The sequence below is a fragment of the Phodopus roborovskii genome, unplaced genomic scaffold, assembly GCF_943737965.1.
Source record: "Phodopus roborovskii unplaced genomic scaffold, PHOROB, whole genome shotgun sequence".
In the NCBI taxonomy this organism is placed as follows: Eukaryota; Metazoa; Chordata; class Mammalia; order Rodentia; family Cricetidae; genus Phodopus; species Phodopus roborovskii.
In genome coordinates, this window is record NW_026126418.1 from 10939480 (window position 1) to 10961173 (window position 21694).

The window sequence follows — 21694 nt, forward strand, 5'->3', positions numbered from 1 at the left end:
TGGTTTTTTGAGAAAATCAACAGGATAGACAAACCTCTATCCAAATTAATGAAAAAGCAGGGAGAGAACATGCAAATTAACAAAATCAGAAATGAAAAGGGGAACATAAAAATAGACACAAAGGAAATCAGATATTTTCAGGTCATACTTTGAAAATCTCTATTCCACAAAAATTGAAAATTCAAAGGAAATGGACAAATTTCTAGATAATTATCACCTACCAAAATTAAATCAAGAACAGACAAACAACTTAAATAGTCCTATAACCCACAATGAAATAGGAGCATGCATCTAAAGCCTTACAACTAAAAAAAGTTCAGGGCCAGATGGATTAAGTGCAGAATTCTACCAGACATTCAAGGAAGAACTAATATCACTACTCCTCAAATATTTCCACAAGATAGAAACAGAAGGTTCATTGCCAAACACTTTTTATAAGGCCATAATAAATTTGGTACACAAGCCTCACAAAGATGCAACTAAGAATGAAAACTATACACCAATATCCCTGATGAATATCAATGCAAAAATACTCAATAAAATACTGGCAAACCGAATTCAAGAATACATCAGAGAAATCATCCACCATGACCAAGTAGGCTTCATCCCTGGAATGCAGGGATGGTTTAACATACGAAAATCTATCACATGATCCACCATATAAACAAACTGAAAAGGTAAAACCATATGATTATCTCCATAGATGCTGAAAAAGCCTTTGACATAATTCAGCACCCTTTCATGAAAAAGGTCTTGGAGAGGTCAGGAATAACAGGAACATACATAAACATAATAACAGCAATAAACAGCATAACAATTGCCAACATCAAACTGAATGGACAGAAACTTAAGCAAATTCCACTAAAATCAGGAACAAGACAAAGCTGCCCTCTCTCTCCATATCTCTTCAGTATCATACTGGAAGTTCTATCTAAAGCTATAAGACAACAAAAAGAGATCAAAGGATCCAAATTGGAAAGGAAGAAGTCAATTTGTCTCCATTTGCAGATGATATGATAGTTTACATAAGTGACCCAATAAACTCTACCAGGGAATTCCTACAGCTGATAAACACCTTCAGCAAACTAGCAGGATACAAGATAAACTCAAAGAAATCAGAAGCCCTACTTTTTTCAGATGACCAAGAGACAGAGAAAGAAATCAGAGAAACATCACCATTTACAATAGCCACAAGCAACATAAAGTATCTTGATGTAACACTTACCAAACCAGTAAAAGACCAATACAATAAGAAGTTTGTGGCTCTAAGGAAAAATATCAAAGAACGTACCAGAAAATGGAAAGAACTCCCATGCTCTTGGATAGGTAGGATAAACATAGTAAAAATGGCAATCTTGCTAAAAGCAACCTACAGATACAATACACTCCACATTAATATCCCACCACAATTCTTCACTGATCTTGAAAGGATAATAATCAACTTTATATGGAAAAACAAAAGACACAGGATGGCCAAACAACCCTATACAATAAAATAACTTTAGGAGGCATCAACATTCCTGACTTTAAGCTCTATTACAGAGCTATAGTTCTGAAAACAGCCTGGTATTGGCACAAAAGTAGACAGGTAGACCAATGGAATCGAATTGAAAATCCTGATATTAACCCACACACATATGAACACCTGATTTTCGACAAAACAGCTGAAAGTATACAGTGGAGCAAAGACAGCATCTTCAACAATGCTGCTGGTACAAATGGATGAGTGTGTGTAGAAGACTGCAGATAGACCCATGTCTGTCCCCATGCACAAAACTCAAGTCCAAATGGATCAAAGACCTCAACACCAATCCAGCCATATTGAACCTCTTAGAAGAGAAAGTAGGAGGTACCCTTGAACAAATTGGTATAGGAGACTGCTTCTTGAACATAACTCCAGGGGCAAAGACACTGAAAGAAACAATTAATAAATGGGACCTCTTCAAACTTATAAGCTTCTGTTAGGCAAAGGACACAGTGGACAAAACCAAATGTCAGACCACAGACTGGGAAAAGATTTTCACCAATCCTATATCTGACAAAGGGCTGATCTCCAAAATATAAAAATAACTCAAGAAACTAGTCAACAAAACACCAAAAACCCTATTAAAAATGGGGTACAGAACTGAAGAAAGAATTCTCAATAGAGAAAATCAAAAAGGCTGAAAGACACTTAAGAAAGTGCTCCAGATCCTTAGCTATCAGGGAAATGCAAATCAAAACAACTTTGAGATATCATCTTACTCCTGCCAGAATGGCTAAAATTAGAAACACCAGTGATGAGGCATGTTGGAGAGGATGTGGAGAAAGTGGAACACTCCTCCACTGCTGGTGGGAGTGTAAACATATACAGCCATTTTGCAGATCAGTATGGCAGTTCCTCAGGAAAATGCTAATTAGTTTACCACAGGACCCAGCAATCCCCTCTTAGGCATATACCCAAATGATCCACATCAATGCAACAAAGACATCTGTTCAACTATGTTCATAGCAGCACTATTTGTAATAGCAAAAAACTTTAAGCAACCTAGATGTCCCTCAATTGAAAAAAGGATAATGAAGTAGTGGCACATCTACACAATGGAATACTACTCTGCAGAAAAAAATAATGGAATTTTGAAATTGGCAGGCAAGTGCATGGCACTTGAAGAAACCATCCTGTATGAGGTAACCCAGTCACAAAAAGAGGAACATAGTATGTACTCACTCATATATGGATTTTAGACCTAGACCAAATGATCACCAGCCTATAATTCACACCAACAGTGGAACTAGGATACAAGGTGTATTCTATGAGAGTCATATATAATCCCTCACAGAACAGGGAAGCAACAAGTTCCCCAGAGCTCAGGGGAAGTGGGGGGGGGGTGCAGCGAATGGAGAGAGAAGTAGGAGAAAAGGAGAGGGAGGAAAGGAAAACACATGGGACCAGGAAGATTGAGCCCAGTTAGGAAAAGTAAACAGGAGAGACAGAGAGAAAGAGAGAGAGAGAGAGAGAGAGAGAGAGAGAGAGAGAGAGAGAGAGGGATGGAGGGAGGGAGAGAGAGAGAACATAAAAGAGGGAGCCAATGTTGGTTTGAAGATAAAACTGAACACACTAAAGTCTAGAGAACTACAAGACTGCTGCCAACTAACAATTTGATCTTCTGTGGAAAGGCTACCATAACTGCCCTTCCTGGATAGTGAGATCAACAACTAACTTATCCATGGTGCCCTCATCTAATGCCTGTTGGAAACAGGAGCAAACATCAATGTATAAACACTGAATCGAACTAGAGCCCAGATTCAGATGGAGAGACAAGACCAGGCTGGAGAAACACATAGAGACAGCTTACCTGAACAAGGAGGAGCTAATGGGCCACCAGACTGATAGCTGGGACTGACTCAGGACCCCCTGAATATGGATCGCAGCCAGGACTGAGCAGTCTGAGAGACCTCAGACAGTGGAGCCAGGATGTATCCCTGGTGCACAAAAGGACCTTGCTAACACATCCCCCACGGAGGGATAACTGCCTTAATCTAGAGGCAGGAGAGAAGCCCTAGCCCCTACTTCACATGACCTGTCAGATCTACATGACCCCAACTGGATAGCATTCCCCTACATATGGAATTGGGGTGGGGGGATGGGAGGGGAGGGTGGTTAGGGTGCATGTGAGAGGGCAGAGAGGGTAAAAGGGAGGGAGGAAGGAGGGAGGAAGGGCAGAAGGGAGACTGAACTGGGATCGACATGAAAAATAATAAATCAAATTAAAAAAAAATGCTTTGACTCTAAAATTTAAGTTCAAGGACATGTTACTGAAAAATGATTTCTATTTTTGTTTCCCAGAAAATGAAAAGATGTGGATTCCTTCCAGACTAATGTGGTTTGATCAAGGCAGACCACCCGAAACAGAGTACCAGGTGATTCCACATTGAAAACAGCTGGACAAAGCAGCCTTACAAACTACAGCCAGGATTTCTGCATCTTCTTAGAATTCCTCATGACAGTGCCCCTTATCAGCAGGAAGTAGTTTGGGCCAAATGCCCAAATACTGTCTATAAATGTTGTTTTCATTTAAATGGACTTGGTTATATAAAATAAATTTTAAAAAAGCAATTCTTTCTTTGTGGTTTTATCAAATAAGCCTCACTTACATCTATGTTTTTTTTATTGAGCAAATGGTACTGTTCTTTTTTAACTTTTGTAATTCTAATAACTATAATTATAGAACATAAAAAAAAGAATATTCACAAGGGAGTTTGCTGCCACCAGTCTGCTTTTCTAAAATCTGTCTGTAAGGACACTTTAATCTCCAATTTTCTAATTCAGAAACACTTGGAGCCCCCCTTCCATCGCGATGGGAAAACAATATTCTGACCAAATCTATCACAGAGATAAGTCAGGATAGCAACTCCAGGCAGGAAGAATGAAACAGAATTCATTGACAAGTGATAAATCTATTTATATCCTCTCTCTCTCTCTCCCTCTCTGTCTTTCTTTCTCTCTCTGGATCAGCTTTTTTTTTTCCCTGTATATTTTAAATGCACCTCTCTAGGGACTGACCGACTTCAGGGGGTATATCCCTCCCACATCAATTAGCATTTAAGAAAATGCCCACAGACCTGCTAACAGACAATTTGATTTATGTCAATTCTTAATTGAAGTTTCTTCCTCTCAGGTGAGAAATTTTTATCATAACTTGAAGCTAATCAGTACCCCCCAAACCATGTGTAGTAAGCATTTGTCTCATTTTCTAAATGTATTGAAAATACAACTATGATTTTCCAAACTGTTTTAAAGATTCTTTAGATTCAGTGTCCTGGAACATCCTATTTCCTTTCTTTTTCTGTAGGGATCTCTAAAGTGGATATCAAAATCCCAAGGAATCCTGCTGAGGTTATTACACAGACTTTCAACCTTGGCTCTCTGCTTGCAGAATATGGTTTCCTAGCAGCTGCTAGGAATTCCTGGGCCTGTGTCTCTCTAGGGCTTGTCTCTGCTACTGTTTTTCTCTGAAATGCTCTCTCCTAGGCCAGGACAATTGCTTCATTCTTATCCCAATCTTCCTAACAGTCATCCTTTTGCCTATCCCTATATCACTATAAATTTTATTCAAAGCACTCACTACCATCTAAAACACCTTTTTAGTACTTTTAGAATTTCTATTTTCCTTCCCTCATGCATGAAATTTTCTCAAGTTTTTGTGGTTTTGTTTTCACTGTTATGCTTCCAAAGACTTAAATTATTCCTCCCATGTGGCTGGGAATTAACTAAATTAAGTTGATGAAAAGAAGTCATTAGATTTCTAAGCAATTGATGGATGAGATTGCATCAAGAATTTAATACTCTTACATCTTCTTTAATGTCAAATGTGTATGGACAAAACCCAGTCCTTCCCCTTTATTACCATCTGTTTCTGTTGTGGCAATAAAGTGTCCCCAGACCTATCTGCCTGAGGCAGAGAAAGGGAGGGATTGAAGGGGGGGAAGGATATTGAGTAATTTTTATCTTCAAATCACTGAATAAATTACTTTTTAATTTTTCTGGGAAAAACTTAATTCCAGGGCAAGATTCTGCCATGTTTTAGATACATGATATCCTTCTCAGGTACAGATCCTTAGCTAGAAATCTATTATGGCAATAATGACATATTTTCTGTCATTTTCCTATGAAACTGATCCAATAAAGTGTGTGTGGGGACCCTATAAAATAGGACTTGATTATAAAAAAAATCTTATAAATAAAACAGGACAAATTGTGTCTACAGCTTATTTAGGGTAAAGTTCAATTCTGATAAAAGCATAGCTTATCCTGTACATATAAGGCTCAGCTTTTAGTGACTCGGGCATCTCATCTACCTTGTAATATTAATGTGGGACCTGACACTTAGCTTGGAATTTTAAACTTCAAACCATCTCTAAATCACCATTTTTCACTATGATAGCCAGTCCTAACATCTAAAGTAGACAACTTATATGGCTCTATTTAAATATATAGGTTAGAGTCTATTAATAAAATTAATAAGAATATATACTATATAATAATTTTAATACTAGGTTGTACGATAAGCTCTGTCCATGTAGCAATACTTAGTTCCACAATATTAGAGTAGAATTAGGACCTAGTCAACATCTCCATTTAAAAATGGAAGACTAGGAATTAAGAAAATAATTAATATTTACATAGGAAGTGAGAGGTCTAATGAGTATATGGTAAATCAGCCTGTTTCCATCTTAGGCTTCAAAGATATATTACAGTTAAAAAACAAAGACAATGTAGACCATATTTGAATGTCTATAGAATTCTGCTTTCAATCCATCTGGTCTTCGATTTTTTTTGGCTGGAAGGCTTTTTATTACTATTTCACTCTCCTCATTTGTTATACATTTGTTTAAATTTTTGAATTCTCGGTTTACTTTTGGTGGTTTACTGAATCTTGATATTTACGTGTTTCTTTTCTCTTTTATAGATTAATGAAATACAGGTTTTTTAAAAATAAAAAAAGACAAAAACAAAATCTAAATTTATACCTATTTAAGATTAAATATGTGTCTGAAGGATTGGGTTATGCCCTACCAATAAACTTAACTACAAATAGTTTTGTATTGTCTGTTCCAGGAAATGACAACCATGTCTTTGTATAAAAATGTTGCTATGACAACCTTGAAAGTGTGTCTCCCCCCCCCCCCCGAGGCTGTTATAACAAACTTATTATGCTTTTACTCTCCTTCTGTAATCCCACCAATTGCCTGCCAAATGCCCATTTGGAAATACCTGACTCCTGATCTATAAAAACTTATCTTCTCCATGATTTGAATCAGTAGTTTTCTTCTCCCATAAGTGGAATTAACATTTGCTAACTAAGCAGCTCTGTATTACAAAAAAAAATATTAATATACCAATAGATATATAACATCTGGTATCAACAAGCATTCCAAAAGACCAAAATGTCAGATATTATATATAGAAAATATTGCCAAAATATTTAAAAGACTAACAGTGATTTCCAAACAATGTATCTAAAACCCTAGTAAAAACCTTGCAATGTTAGCTTCTTTACTATAAGTAATGGTTTGAGACCACTGGCTCTTCCCAGCAATTCATTTTGCCTGTAATCACTTTGGTGAACTGAGACCTTGGAATGTTGTAGTGTGACTGCAGTAATTCACTGTAATAAAATACTAATGGCAAGGATCAATCTAATCAGAGGATTCTCTGCCTGGCTTCCCTCTAAAAGGAGCACTTGAGAATGTTCTCTTGATTGCCATTATATATTGGCAAAAACTGATGAAGAAGGATGAGCAGGATTGTGTCTTCCTCCAGCTTTGACAGTTTGTTTCTTCTGATATACAGCCAGTTTAGAAGGAAGAACACATAATCTCCCTCTGACCTTTCTTCATTTGGGTGTGGGCCCCCACAATGATTCTAAACTGTCACACTGAAAATTTCTGAAGGAAGAGTGAGGGAATCTTGTAGCTATTTTACCCTGCTTCATAGCAAACTCAGGGACAGTTTAGAGTATGGTAGCCACAGAGATTATGTATAGATCATTATTTTCATGATCACAGCAGCAGATAGAATGTGCAGCACAAAGGATATCATGCACAGTTAATTACTAGAAATCACATCGTTTGAGTCATCATGTCTTTGTGAAGGAAATGTCACTCGTTAGTTTGGGCAGTCAAGATATTTTCTTTTGAAGTAAATAAACCTGGGATTGCTAAAAATGTAAAGGAGATGAGACAGATTTGTACAAACTAGAACAAAAGGGAGTTATGTGTTTGTTCTCAAAGATTAAAATCACAACCCTACAATTCCTACTCTATCTACCATTATTCGCAAAAAGTAGTTCCTATTCTCTACAGAAATGGAGAGGTTAGGTGATCATGAGGTCTAGGGCAAATCAACAAATTATCACGTATGAAAATAATGCTTGCATACTTTATAGAGCTATAGAAGAATAGAAAAAACAAAGTTCAAAAGTCTAGATCTGATGATACATACTTTGTATGCCCATGTATAAAGATTAGCCAAAGGAATAAGTAGTCCCATGATATGTAAGATTTATGTTATAAAACTGAATGATATTATTACATTGAACAGTAATGCTTTTTTACAATGAATCATGATATGAATCATGAATGAAATTCAATTTTAAAAATAGGTGTTATATTGATACTTCTGAAATCCAAAGACATTCTTTACTATTGGTACTTAGGTAAATAGGACAGAAATTATCTTATCAATGCTTGTTATACATAACTTCAAAGACTCAGTTCCACATCATTACTTCTTGTCACATAACCGAAGTCCTAGCACATATGTCTGTTTACAATTCACTCTTAAGCACTCATTTTTTCCTTCAGAAATGAACTTAATGAAATGAATGAATAGCTTAAAACTTCAATAGGGTGTGCCCTACCCCACCAACAGTCCTGGCACTCTGGTTGAGCACTGGGACAGAGGGTGGAGCCAACAGTCCACCCTACTTCAGAGACGTCTTGGAGCAACTCTGAACAAAAGAAACCTGACTATCCTCGCAGGACCACCCGTAATTTCCACCAGCTTGGTCTCTGACCCCGCCTCCAGTCCTCTGCTGGAGTCCCGGGCCCCTCCCAGAGATCTGCCTATCTCGGTAGGTCCACTCTGAGTTCCTGCAGGCAAGATCCTTGACCCCCAAATCCTGGCCTCTGCCAAAGAACGAGGTCTCAGCTGGAGAATGCCAGTTTCCAGTGAGATCCGACTATCGTGCAAAACCTTCTCAAGTTCCAGCTCAGCCCTTGTCCTCTTCTGCCAGCTATTGGCCAGAGCTATTGGCCAGACCTATTGGCCAGAGGACAACTGTGAGTACCTGCTGGCATCTTCTTCTGGATCTTCATCTTTGACCCCATTCCTGGATCCCTGTCTGCGAAGAAACCTCCTAAAGAGCTTGGACCACACAGAGCTACAGATATTGAATCTCAGACCCACATAAGACCACCAGGGAAGTACCATAGAGAGAGGGGGGAGACCCCACCAACACCTACTGGAAGAAGCTATGGGAAGAAGGCAATACAAGAGAACACCTAACAACAGAAAGACAAACATGACACCACCAGAATGTAGGGAATCTACACCAACTAGAATGGAACACAACAACAAAGCAAAGGAAGCAGAAGGGTATGACTTAAAAATTACCATCATAAAAATGATAGAGGCCCTCAAAGAATATGTAAGAAAATCCCTTCAAGAAATGGAGGGAAAAAACAAACAAAAAAGTGGAAGAAATGAAAAAATTCCTTAAGGAAAGTACAGAAAGCCAAGAAAAAACAATTAAGCAGGTGAAGGAAACGGTTCAAGACTTGAAAACTGAAATTGAGAAAATAAAGGCAACACAAACAGAAGGAATGCTGGAAATGGAAAAGCTGGGGAAAAAATCGGCAACTACAGACACAAGCATAACCAATAGAATTCAAGAGATGGAAGAGAGAATCTCAGGCACAGAAGATAAACTAGAAGAAATAGATTCATCGACCAAAGAAAATCTTAAATACAACTAATCATTAACACAAAACATCCAGGAAATGTGGGACACCAAGAAAAGGCCAAACCTAAGAATAATAGGCATAGAGGAAGGTGAGGAAGCCCAGCTCAAAGGTGCCGAAAACATATTCAAGAAAATCATCGAGGAAAACTTTCCCAACCTGAAGAAGGACATGCCCATGAACGTACAAGAAGCATACCGAACCCCAAATAGGCTGGAGCAAAGAAAAAAGATCCCTCGACATATAATATCAAAACACCTAGCATACAGAATAAAGAAAGAATATTAAGAGCAGAGAAGGAAAAAGGACAGGTAACATATACAGGCAGACCTATCAAAATTACACCTGACTTCTCCATGGAAACCCTCAAGGCCAGAAGGTCCTGGATAGATGTTCTAAAAGTATTAAGAGAACACGGATGTTAGCCTAGGCTACTATACCCAGCAAAATTCTCAATCACTATAGATGGAGAGAACAAGATATTTAATGACAAAACCAGATTTTCCCAATACGTATCTACAAATCCAGCCCTACAGAAAGTATTGGAAGGAAAACTCCAACCCAAGGAAGGTAACCATGCCCACAAAAATGTAGGCAACAGATAATCCAACTACACCAGAAACTAAGGGTGAAGCAGAACTAATATATTCAAAATACCACTGCCAATAACAAACCTAAATCAAACAAGCATGAACAATCAATGCTCCTTACTCACCCTCAAAATTAATGGACTTAACTCACCTATAAAAAGACACAGGCTAACAGAATGGATACGAAGACAGAATCCATCCTTCTGCTGCATACAAGAAACACATCTAAGCTTCAAAGATAGACATTAACTCAGGGTAAAGGGTTGGGAAAAGATTTTCCAATCAAATGGAAATAAGAAGCAATCAGGCATAGCTATCCTAATATCTAACAAGTTAGATATCAAACCAAAATTAGTCAAAAGAGATGAAGACAGTCATTTCATATTTATCGCAGGAGAAATCCATCAACACAAATTGTAAGTTCTGAACATCTATGCCCCTAATACAAAGTAACACACATTCGTAAAAGAAACACTACTAAAACTCAAAGCTCATATAAAACCTCACACAATTATAGTGGGAGACTTCAATACCCCACTCTCAACACTAGACAGGACCACAAATCAGAAACTCAACAAAGAAACAAAAGAATGAACAGAAGTTATGTCTCAACTGGGGTTAACAGACATCAACAGAACATTCCATCCAAAGACAAAAGAATATACCTTCTTCTGTGCTCCACATGAAACATTCTCTAAAATCGACATACTAGGTGGCATAACAAACCTCAACAGATAAAAGGGAATAGAAATAGTCCCCTGGATCTTATCGGACCACCATGCTTTAAAATTGGAATTCAACAACAACACAAATAGCAGAAAACCTGCAAACTCATGGAAACTGAACAATGTGCAATTGTACCACATCTGGGTCAAAGAAGAAATAAAGAAAGAAATTAAGACTTTCTAATATTCAACGAGAATATACCTGAACTAATGGGACACCTTGACAGCAGTGCTACGAGGGAAATTCAATGCACTAAGTGCCCATATGAAGAAAACAGAGCATAGTCACATAAGAGAATTAACAGCCCAACTGAAAACCTTAGAACAGAGAGAAGCAAATTCACTGCAGGAGTAGACGCCAGGAAATAATCAACTTGAGGGCTGAAATCAACAAAATAGAAACCAGGAAAACAATACAAAAAATCAATGCAATGTAGAGTTGTTTTTTTGAGAAAAAAACAAGATAGACAATCCTTTACCCAAATTAAAGTAAAAGCAGAGAGAGAACATGCAAATTAACAAAATCAGAAACAAAAGGGTAACATAACAATGGACACACAGGAAATCCAGACAATTTTCAGGTCATACTTTGAAAATCTATATTCCACAAAAATTGAAAATTCAAAGGAAATGGACAAGTTTCTGGATAATTATCACTTACCAAAATTAAATCAAGAACAGACAAACAACTTAAATTGACCTATAACCCACAATGAAATAGAAGCATGCATCTAAAGCCTTACAACTAAAAAATGTCCAGGATCAGATGGATTAAGTGCAGAATTCTACCGGAGATTCAAGGAAGAACTAATACCACTACTCCTCAAACTGTTCCACAAGATAGAAACAGAAGGCTCATTGCCAAACTCTTTTTATGAGGCCACAAACCAACTGCCAACATCAAACTGAATGGAGAGAAACTTAAGTCAATTCCCTAAAATCAGGAACAAGACAAGGCTGTCCTCTCTCTCCGTATCTTTTCAATATCGTAGTAGAAGTTCTAGCTAATGCTATAAGACAACAAAAGGAGATCAAGGGTATCCAAATTGGAAAGGAAGAAGTCAAACTGTCTCTATTTGCAGATGATATGATAGATTACATAAGCGACCCAATAAACTCTACCAGGGAACACCTACAGCTGATAAACACCTTCAGCAAACTACCAGGATACAAGATTAACTCAAAAAAATCAGTAGTCCTACTTTTTTCAGACAATAAAGAGATAGAGAAAGAAATCAGAGAAACATCACCATTTACAATAGCCACAAGCAACATAAAGTATCATGGTGTAAAGCTTACTAAACAAGTAAAAGACCTATATAATAAGAACTTTGTGACTCTAAAGAAAGAAATTAAAGAAGATACCAGAAAATGGAAAGATCTCCCATGCTCTTGGATAGTAGGATAAACATGGTAAAAATGGCTATCTCACCAGAAGCAATCTACAGAATCAATGCAATCCCCATTAAAATCCCACCACAATTCTTCATTGACCTTGAAAGGATAATAATCAACTTTATATGGAAAAACAAAAGACACAGGATAGCCAAAACAACCCTATACAATGAAAGAACTTCAGGAGTCATCACCATTCCTGACTTTAAGCTCTATTACAGAGCTATAGTTCTGAAAACAGCCTGGTATTGGCATAAAAATAGACACGTACACCAATGGAATTGAATTGAAAATCCTGATATTAATCCACGCACCTATGAACACATGATTTTCAACAAAACAACTAAAATTATACAATGGGGAGAGGACAGCATCTTCAACAAATGGTGCTGGCACAATTGGATGTTGGTGTGTAGAAGACTGCAAATAGACCCATGTCTGTCGCCATGCACAAAACTCAAGTCCAAATGGATCAAAGATCTCAACACCAATCCAGCCATATTGAACCTCATAGAAGAGAAAGTAGGAGGTACCCTTTAACAAATTGGTATAGGAGACTGCTTCTTGAACATAACTCCAGGGGCACAGACACTGAGAGAAACAATTAATAAATGGGACCTCTTCAAACTTATAAGCTTCTGTTAGGCAAAGGACACAGTGGACAAGACCAAATGTCAGACCACAAACTGGGAAAAGATTTTCACCAATCCTATATCTGACAAAGGGCTGATCTCCAAAATATAAAAAGAACTCAAGAAACTAGTCAACAAAACACCAAATAACCCTATTTTAAAATGGGGTACAGAACTGAAGAAAGAATTCTCAATAGAGTAAATCAAAAAAGGCTGAAAGACACTTAAGAAAGTGCTCCAGATCCTTAGCTATCAGGGAAATGCAAATCAAAACAACTTTGAGATACCATATTACTCCTGCCAGAATGGCTAAAATTAATAACACCAGTGATGACTTATGTTGGAGAGGGTGTGGAGAAAGTGGAACACTCCTCCACTGCTGGTGGGAGTGTAAACATATACAGCCATTTTGGAGATCAGTATGGCTATTCCTCAGGAAAAACAGATTTAGTTTACCACAGGACCCAGCAATATCCCTCTTAGGCATATACCCAAAGGATTCACATCAATGCAACAAAGACATCTGTTCAACTATGTTCATAGCAGCACTATTTGTAATAGCAAGGACCTGGAAGCAACCTAGATGCCCCTCAATTCAAGAATGTTTAATGAAGATGTGGCTCATCTACACAATGGAATACTACTCTGCAGAAACAAATAATGGTATCTTGAAATTCACAGGCAAGTGAATGGCACTTGAAGAAATCATCCTGTATGATGTAACCCAGTCACAAAAAGAGAAACACAGTATGTACTCACTCATGTATGGATTTTAGACCTAGAGCAAAGGATGAACAGCCTATCATTCACATCACCAGAGGAACTAGGAAACAAGATGTATTCTAAGAGATTCATATAAAGTCCCTCACAGAACTAGGAAGGGACAAGTCCCCCAGAGCTCAGGTGAAGTGGGGGTGGGTGGGCAGCAAATGGAGAAAGAAGAGAAAATGAGGGGGAGATAGGAAAACATGTGCGACCAGGAAGATTGAGCCTGGTTAGGAATAGAAGATAGGAAGGAGAAAGAGAGAGAAAGACAGAGACAGAGAAAGAGAACATAAAAGAGGGAGCCAATATTGGTTTGAAGATAAAATTGAACACAAAGAAAGGTCTGGAGAACTCCAAGACTGCTCCCAACTAATAATTTGAGCTTCCGTGGAAAGGCTATCATAACTGCCCTTCCTGGAGAGTGAGATCAATAACTAACTTCTCCATGGAGCCCTCAACTAATGCCTGTTGAAAACAGGATCATAAACACTGAGTCGTACTAGTACCCAGATGCAGATGGAGAGGAAAAGACCAGGTGGCAGAAACACATAGAGACAGCTTACCTGAACAAGGAGGAGGTAACGGCCACTAGACTGATAGCTGGGAAGCCAGCATGGAACTGACTCAGGCCCCCTGAATATGGGTCTCAGCCAGAAGGACTGAGCAGTCTAAGAGTCCTCAGACAGTAGAGGCAGGATGTATCACTGGTGCACCAAAGGACTTTGCGAACATATCTCCCTTGGAGGGATTACTGCCTTAATCTAGAGACAGGAGAGAAGCCCTAGGCCCTACTTCACATGACCTGTCAGATCTACATGACCCCAACTGGATGGCATTCCCCTACATATGGAATTGGCGTGGGGGGATGGGAGGGGAGGGGGTTAGAGTGCATGTGAGAGGGCAGAGAGGGTAAAAGGGAGGGAATGAGAGAGGGAGGGAGAGAGGGATGGAGGGAGAGAGGGAGGGAGGGAGGGAGAGGGAACTGGGATCCACATGTAAAATAATAAATTAAATTTCAAAAAATGCTTTGACTCCAAAATTTAAGTTCAAGGACAAGTTACTGAGGAAAAGGATTTCTATTTTTGTTTCCACAGAAAATGAAAAGATGTGGATTCCTTCAAGACTAATGTGGTTTGATCATGCCAGATCGCCTGAAACAGAGTACAATGTGATCCTACATTCAAAACAGCTGGACAAAACAGCCCTACAGACTACAGCCACTATACCTGAATCTTCTTAGAATCCCCCATGACAGCGCCCCTTACCAGCAGGAAGTAGTTTGGAAAGAATGACGCCCAAATTCCCAAATATTGTGTATAAATGTTTGTTTTCATTTAATTGGATTTTGTTATATAAAATAAAATAAAATAATAAAATAAAAACGGAAAAAAAAAAGAAAAAAAAAAACTTGAATAGATTCTTTCATTTATTCACTCACCCATCCATTTTCATGCATTATTGAGTTACTATAATTAGGGCTCTAAGTTAGTAGCTGGGTGAAATTAACATAAATAAATAAATAAAGCTAACTGTGAGGAAGGAAATGTTCAAATTTTGAAACCCATTTAGTTCCCTCATTGAGCATTCATAGAAGTTAAAAACAAAACAAAACAAACAAAAAACACTACAAAAGTGTGACTTTTCTGAGTAAATGATACCAAAAGAAAATATCTTACCAAATGTGACTTAGAAATACCTTGCCAAATCACCTCTCTTCATCCATGTTCCTTGTCAGTTTGCTGCCTATTTTAGCAAACGGAAATTATCATGAAGGTGAAGGGTTGTTTACTTTAGCATTGGATGTCCATCCCCAAGTATCATGCCTGTGCTATGTCTTTGGGCATCCAGTCAGTCAGTTCCATTTAGAGCTCCAAAGAGAGAATATCATGACACAAAAATTAGAAACTAGGTACTGTGTCTCAAGTCCATTTGCTTGGGAGGTTGTTCAAAATCACTTAGAAAGCCCCCCACTGTATGTCAAGTGTAAAATTTATGGTGAACTTCCAGTGATTTACAGATACCACAGAACCACTGTTTCCTGTACCTCCTTCTGTCTCAGTTTCCCCAACTGTAACTCTGAATGTGATTACATTAAGTATTGGGGCTGTTGTTGGGTACAAATCAAGTGATTCTGAGAAAGTCTATAGAAACCCATTGCCTACTATAGTGTACTGTTAACTAAAGCTCCAACACCTTGAAACAGATTTTTCATCACTCTACGGAAGAGGAAGATACATGGTGCTGAGACTTTATCAAAGGTTCACAGTGCTATTGTCAAATTTAAAATGCTACTTTACCATTCTTGTTATTTTCCTGTTCTTTGCCTATGTCATTAGGCTCTAGTCACATCCTACAAAGCCTTCAGCAAATGCCTTATAGATGCCCCCTTTTGTAGTTCCACATTCATTTTGTATGCTTTTAACAATGCCTAAATCTGAAATGATTTTTTCCAAAATATAACACAGTACCTCCTTTTGCTGCCTTAAAATTTGAGTGACTCTCACTTGTGTTCAGAATTAAATGCATGGATTCTTAGAAGAGAGTCCTCAGCTATTCATGTAAAACAGACCTTTATTGCATTTCCACACTAGTTCAAACTCTAGAGAATTGAATTCAGAGAAGTCATCTTAAAAGTTAAGGTACATCTGTTTTTCAGTCTTCAATGACCCAGTTGTTAGTTGTACATACACATCCATTTTACTCAGTTTCTCTGAGTCTTATGGATTATAGTATTTAACACGTTACTTTAGAGCATAAAATAGACACTGAGTATATATTATTGATTTTATTGTCATTGCTCTTATTATTATGAAGAAAATATTGACATTTTTAGCACAATAACTTGGTAGACATCTAATAAAATAAATGTAGAGAGGTGAATGAGGTGTTTGCTTTTTAAAAATATTTTGTGATGTACTAGTTTTAATAAATCAATAAGAAAATATTCTTAGGCTTATTTTTTCTTCATTACAATGTAAGATTAGAATTGATCAAGACAAAAATAACAATAATTTATTTTTCTACCTCTATGTGTCTATCATCTGTCTATCTATAAACCTATATATGCATCTTAAACTGAATTTATGATTTTCTAGTAATGATTAGGAGCATTATAATCCTTATTTGAACAATTAAGAATTTTGACTTGATTTTATAGGTCTCCAAGAATACACTTCCCTACTAATGAATGGCCTCATATAAATTTTACACATGCTTATATTAAATATCGGTTAACTGGCACATTATTTTTAAAAGCTCAAAGTGATTTACCAAGGCTGTTTCTTTTAGTGATGAGAGATATTCAGTGACATTTTAGGACCTTAGCATTTGGATCAATTAAGATTATAATAGTGAAAACTCATTTGAACTCAGTATATATTTTGGGCATAGGGAAACTCACCAACAATTTCTGTAAACACAGGCCTGGAGCTAGTGACACTAAGCTGACTTGTAGCTATCTTCAAACCAACTATCAGCATTACCTAAAAAAAATGAGCAGTTTGGCTTGTTTTGACCTGAATATATTCATACTATACAAGGTCATACTTTCTCTCTGCATTTATTCAAATATTCATTACAAAGCCCACTAAGTATGAAACAATTTGTCAAATGATAACACAAAAGGATTAACATTATGCTTTTCCTATGTCTGTGGTTTTCAAGTAGAAGATGGGGATAAGGAAAATAATATGACATCTTTTCTAGAAAACAATACATATTAGAGATTGGCATGTCTATAGCTGAGTTAGTGAGGAACAAAAAAACAAGTTCAAAAAGGGAATAGACATGCAAGAAGTGCACTAGGAGAAATTACGAGGGACCAAATTCTAGTGAACATGTAGAGGAAAGAAGAAGTCTCATGATGAAAGGCAAAAATAGTTGAAGAAGTTAAAGGCCAAAGGCATGATGGAAGAGGGTGGGTCTGTCTGAAGTTCCAAGAATAATCAGGCAATTAGTGTTGAGTAAGGTCTGCATCAGAGCAGTTCTGATAGATATGGACCTGAGCCATTGGCTGGAAACAGCTTCTGGGAAACCTCTTCTAGCAGCAAACACCCTATTAGATGTCAATAATAATGTGTTGGATTGTCAGTAGCTTATGCTCAGTAGGACAAACAGATGGCTCACTTTCTTGGAAGCCACAAGGACAGTGTTTAATTTTACTGGAGGACCCCAGGATTTCAGAAATTTCGCAGTTTTGACAAACAATTGGCAGGCAGAAACTAAGTTAGGCAAGTACATAGTAGCCAATATCTAATACTATAAGCTCAAGAGAGTGATGCATTGGGCCTCAGTATGTATTAAAAGACAATCAGTTCAGCAGAGAGTGAGTTGGATTCACATAGGCAACAATGAGAGGGCTTCTATGCATGTCCATATATTATAGAAACAGGGATGCTATAAAGTGCTTTTTATAATAACTGCTAATATAATAATAGGAAAAGCTGAACAATAAAAAATCATATAAACAACAGATTTGTTCACATTATTGTCTCTGCTCATATATGCAGGTAATTTTTCTTCAACAGGTAACCAATGCCAATGGCTTAGTATATATATCCTTCTAATTTATCTGCACTTGAGTGGAATTGTTTTATTTTATGTTTGCAAAAGAAAACACCAGCAATTTTCTTTTCCCACTTAATATGATTCCTGAAAATTCCTTCATGTCAGTACATATACATATGCCTCATTCTTCAAAGAGATTGTATAAACTTTTGGATGAATACATGCATGAATTGGTAAAGGATGAAACCATGTAAATTCCTAGTATCCAATATTCCTTTCTGAAACTTGAAATATTAGGGCAAGATAAAGAAAATAATGAAAATAATGCCGCCTCATTTTTCATAGAAATAAGACCATTGTGATATATAATAAATTTTTGGAGAGCAGAAACAGGGAAGTAAACTTTTCATTGATTTTTTTCCCAGAAAATTTGATGGTAAATTGTTTTTGTTTGTGTGTGTGTTTCTTTATTTCTTTGTTTTGCTGAGCTTTCAAATAAAAAGCACACACAAGAAAAGGAAAACTGGCTTCCCCAAATGCTTCCCAGATGAAGAAATGGATGCTACATGAGCATATTGTCTGGAATAAAACAACAGTTCAATACTGAAATAGGGTGTATTTTGAACTGCATGGTGTTGTGCTTATTAGCTCAGTCTGGCAGGAGGTGGCAGTCCAGAGAAAAGGGAACCACTGACTTACTTTTCTGATGCAAAACACAATGTAGACTTTGAAAGTAAATCAGGTTTGTGCTGTTATCAGTTTAATAAAAAACTGAATGGCCAATAGCTCGGCAGGAGAGGATAGGCAGGATTTCCAGGCAGAGATAGAACTCAGTTAGACTCTGGTACAGGGATATTTCACCAGTGAGACAGACACTGAGGATATAGGACATGCATAATGAAAGGAGGGAGAGAGAGGAGGACAGAGGTGGGTATGATGGAGCAGAAAATTGAGTCAGGAAAAGAGTAGAAGAAAGCAAGAGAAAAGATACCATAATAAAGGGTGCCATTATAGGTATAAAGATATATCTGTCATTAGGGAAATGTCCAGGGATCTACAACGGTGATGCCAAATAAAATATAAACAATAGTGGAGAGGCTATCTTAAATGTCCTTCTTCAATGAGACTGATGACTACCTTATATGCTAACCTAGAGCCTTCACCCAGGAGCTGATGGAAACAGAAGAAGGCACCCACAGCTAAACACTGAGCCGAACTCCTGGAATCCAGTTGCAGAGAGGGAGGAGTGATAGCAAAGGGCTTAAGTCCAGTTTGGAGAAACCCACATAAACAACTGACTTGAACAAAAGGGAGCTCATGGACCCTAGACTGATAGCTGGGAAACCAGATAGGACTGACCCAGACCCCCTGAATGTGGGTGTTATTTACAAGGACTGGGCAGTCCTATGGGTCCTCTGGTAGTGATTCAGTATTTATCCATAGTATACAAATGAACTTTAGGAGCCCATTCCACGTAGAGGGGTACTCTCTTAGCTTATACATATGGGAGAGGGCCTAGGCCCTGCTCCAAAAGATATGACAGACTTTTAAGATTCCCCATGGAAGTCCTCACCCTCCCTAGGGAGTTCAAAGGGGATAAGATGGGGGGTTTGGATGGGAATGGGGGGTTTGGAGGGTGAGGGAACTGGGATTGACAGATAAAACAAGCTTCTTGCAAATTTAAATAAAAAGAAGAGTCATGTGCCAGAATGTATATAAATTTAAATATTTTGAGTTAAATATCAATCTCCAGAGAATTTAGACCTGATCATCCCATGATTACATGTCATGTCCCAAGGGGATCCACACTGTGAGATATTGCATTAAAAAAAAAAACGGAGCTAATTTAATTTAAAAATGATTACATCTCATTTTCTTATGTTGTGAGGTATAGAGACACATGATCACATGAAGGGATTAATTGATAAATTGCAAGACTCGATTCTCTTCTTCTACCATGTGTTTCCTGGGGGTTGAACTTCGTTACTTAGATGAGGACTTCAGGCTTTTACCCATGGATCCAACTTATTGGTCCCTTTAAATTTTTTTTTTAAAGTTTATATAGTTAATATCCCACTATACGGACATGTTAAGAAGCCTTACTTTAACAAGCTGATCCTACATTTAAAACAGCTGGACAAAACAGCCCTTCAGACTACAGCCAGGATATCTGAATCTTCTTCGAATCCCTCAAGACAGCGCCCCTTACCAGCAGGAAGTAGTTTGGAAAGAACGACGCCCAAATTCCCAAATATTGTGTATAAATATTTGTTTTCATTTAATTGGACTTTGTTATATAAAATTAAATAAAATAAAAAAAAGAAGCCTTACTTTAATGTGATTGTTGGAGCAAGGTGTTTGGCCTCTTCATTGTTGAAGAACAACCTTTGTATAATATAAATATGTATTCCTCTCATTGGTTGATAAAAAGCTGACTGGTCTTGGATAGGCAGAAAGAGAATCAGCTAGGCAGAAGAGCCAGGCTAGGAGGTGGATTCTGGGAAGAAGAAGTACAGAATTTAAGGAATCTTGAGGAGATGCCACAAAATTTCATGAGATGCAGAGCAGGAAGTATGGGAAGTATGTACACAAGGTACGTGAGTCTCAGGGCATCACACAGATTAATAGAAATCGGTTAGTTTAAGTTATAATAGCTATCTAAATATGTCAAGCTATCAGCCAAGCATGAACTATTATAATTAATATCAGGTTTTTGTGTGGTTATTTGGGAGTGGTTGGCAGGACAGAGAAAATCTGCCTATACATCATCACTATAGGAAGACTACCTTAGAATGAATTTTGACTTTATCTCTCTCTATTACAGAATGTTCTCATCTATAAAATGGATATAATGAAAATTACTTCAAAATTTTATCTAATGGTAAAATTGGTTTACATATATAAAATATTAATTTCTATTACATTTTCCTTGACATTGTTTATTGTTAGCTTAATTTCTATGCAAGATGCACATACTATCCAAAATATCTTATATGATAAGTAGTATTATTTTGGTTTTTATGGGTAGATGAAATCGTGAATGGAAACATGGATAAGTGATTAAGAGCATTTAATCTTCTTGCAGAGGACCTTGGTTTGATTTCCAGCACTGACATTGTGACTTACTACCATCTATAACTCCAGTTCTAGTGGATTTGTGTTCCTTTTCTGACCTCTGTAGGTACCAGACACACATGTATAACACAGACATACATATAAGAAGAACACTAATACACATTAAATAATATAAATAAAACTTTAATAAAAAAGAATAGTTAAAACGATCTGAGAGGCTCAACAATTTACTTAGATAGCTAGGACAACACAGACAAGTAGCTATAGAATCTATCTTGTATGCCATCAAAGCCCAACATCCTTAGTCCCTTGTGACTCTCTCTAGAGAATGTTTTCAAGGCTTAAGGGAACTAGGAAGGACAGGGAGTGAAGATAAGTTTAGAAATACTTTTCAGTTTCATATTTTTATTCTCTGTGTAATATTTATTGTGGAGCAATAGTCTTGTGGTCAAGCACCCTTTCTCATGACCTCCTAGAACTGTGAGATTATTGTCTTATCTAT